A 2,500-nucleotide genomic window follows, 5' to 3' on the forward strand; every position below is an offset into this window, starting at 1 on the left:
CTCACACACATCTCACACACACCTCACACACACCTCACACACACCTCACACACACCTCACACACACCTCACACACACCTCACACACACCTCACACACACCTCACACACACCTCACACACACCTCACACACACCTCACACACATCTCACATTTAGTTTTAAGGCCTTTGCTATGGAGTTAGAATCATGCCAAAACCTCACACACACACACAACGTGTTTTACTCAGTTTTACTGTTTTAAACAGTGAACGGGGCTTGAGAGCGTGTTGTGAGGGCGCGGGTGAAACCTCCGAGTCCAAAAAGACATATAATAGGTGGATCTGGCAACACGGAGGTTTCACCCGCGCCCTCACAACACGCTCTCAAGCCCCGTTCACTGTTCTAACGTTACATATGAAGTGGTTTAAAAGGCTAATTAATCATTCAGAGAGCTTGAAATTTTATTTTTGAATATAAAAAAAATTACCGAGGCCCGAACCTCGGTGACCTGACCTCATAGCTGGCTACGGCCATTCACCCTACCCACGACAGACATTTCTGGAGTTTGATATTTACTAACATTTATAACATTTGATTTTATTCACCAGTCCAGCAAAGACAGCAAACTCACCTGTTGGCCACTCATCTTGTTCAAAAAACGTCCCCCACGCTAGCGTTTCTTCTTCTCTTCTCTTTCCATGTCCGTGGCAGCGCCAAGCAAGTCGGTAACAGCGCCACCTGCTGTCGTGGAGTGCGAATTACATGACCGTTTACTAGCATGCGTGTGGATCTGAAGGCATTTGCGTGTGGATCAGCAAGGCGAAAAATTAGTGCCAAAAGTCACGTGACAGTTTTTCGTACTTGTAGAATTTTGTTTTGTACTTGAAGGATTTTTGTTTTGTACTTGAAGGATTTCGTTTTGTACTTGTAGAATTTTGTTTTGCACTTGAAGGTTTTTTTTTTACTCGAAGGATTTTTTTTTGTACTTGAAAGATTTTAGTTTGTACTTGAGGGTATTTTTTGTCATTGAAGAAATGCGTTTCTTTGTATATGTAAAACGTACTGTATTTTTGATAGGTACGTTTTTTTTATTTGCAGAACAAAATGCATTAGTTTGTGAGTGATGTTTTGCATTTGCAAACCACGCTGAGTTTGTTTGTGAATCGTTGGGTGCGAGTAAAACACGTTGTGTGTGTGTGTGAGGTTTTGGCATGATTCTAACTCCATACTTTGCACACTGAGTCCGAAATTTTCGCATGCGTTTTTTCGTATTCGTGATCCAAAAAATTTGTCACGCACAGAGAGCTTGCACACGGAGTCCGATGCGTATTAATGAATGCGTTAAAGAAAAAAACGCAAAACAACACAAAATGGCGTCTTCCACCTTATCAAGGAGCTGCGGATTATCCAGACCGATTCAAAGTTGAATGTCAGTGGGTCAGTTTGATGCTTTGCTAGCGATACTGGAGCCACATATTAAATGCGCGCACACACACACACACACACACACGGTTTACAGGGAGTTGGTGTGCTATAATTATAGCTGTGAAATTGTAGTATTTTTGATATAATAATATTTGTATATATAATTGTCGGTATCTGAGCACTGGCGATTCATTCTGCAGTTTTAGTTTGGGCATCAGCTGTAGATGGAAAAACGGATGCGAAAAACGCAGAAAATCGAACCTGTTCCGATTTTTTTTTTGACGGACGAAAGTTTGGGAGGCAGTGTGCAAGCGCGATCGACATAACGTGAGGTCGAATTTATTGACGTGCGGAAATTTTGCATGTGAATTTCGGACTCAGTGTGCAAAGGCCTTTAGTCGTAGTCTTTTGACTAAAATGCCATTTAGTTTTAGTCATATTTTAGTCGCCTGAATTGTTTTTAGTTTTAGTCTAGTTTTAGTCTCCTAAAATCTAATGAGTTTAGTTCAATTGTAATACATTAAGCATTTAAGCGTCACATAACCGACACTCGAACTGACATTTTGACATCATTTTGTTTTTGACATTAAAAATACACGAAAGAGCTCAATTCACTTTTTAAAAACAGCTATATAGTTTTTATAACTCTGTATTTCTGTTTTAGTCAGTAGACCATATCAGGTTAAGCTAAAGCTTCAAATAAGTTTATTTATTTATTTTTTATTTCAGTTAACATTTATTTAATTTCAAGTAATGAAGATTGTTTTAATAGTTTTAGTGAACTATTATAACCCTGATACTTTAGTGAATATGTGTCAAATACTGGTCTTAACTCCTGACTATGAATTAAATGGGAATGAAATGAAACACAGTTTATTGTGTAAGCAAAAACGAATATATAATGCATGATTTTTAATTATAAACAAGCTGGAAAAACACCAGGACTCTTATTGTGAAATGTCTGCTCCTCTATTGCAGTTACAGGAGCTCATTCAAGTTCAGGAGATAAATATGCGTCGCTACAACCGTCTAAAACATATTACTATATAAACATCATAAAGTCATTATTCATCAGCATTAGTTCATAAACACTGGTCT

General features: G+C 38.4%; 1 protein-coding gene across 2 annotated transcripts in view; it reads left to right on the forward strand.

The window, feature by feature from the left end:
* The window catches only part of ythdc2 (YTH domain containing 2), a 76,991-nt gene that overhangs the window by 58,625 nt on the left and 15,866 nt on the right, over window positions 1–2,500 (forward strand). The window lies entirely within an intron of this gene.

This window comes from Gobio gobio (genome assembly GCF_949357685.1).
Source record: "Gobio gobio genome assembly, chromosome: 4".
NCBI classification, from domain to species: domain Eukaryota; kingdom Metazoa; phylum Chordata; class Actinopteri; order Cypriniformes; family Gobionidae; genus Gobio; species Gobio gobio.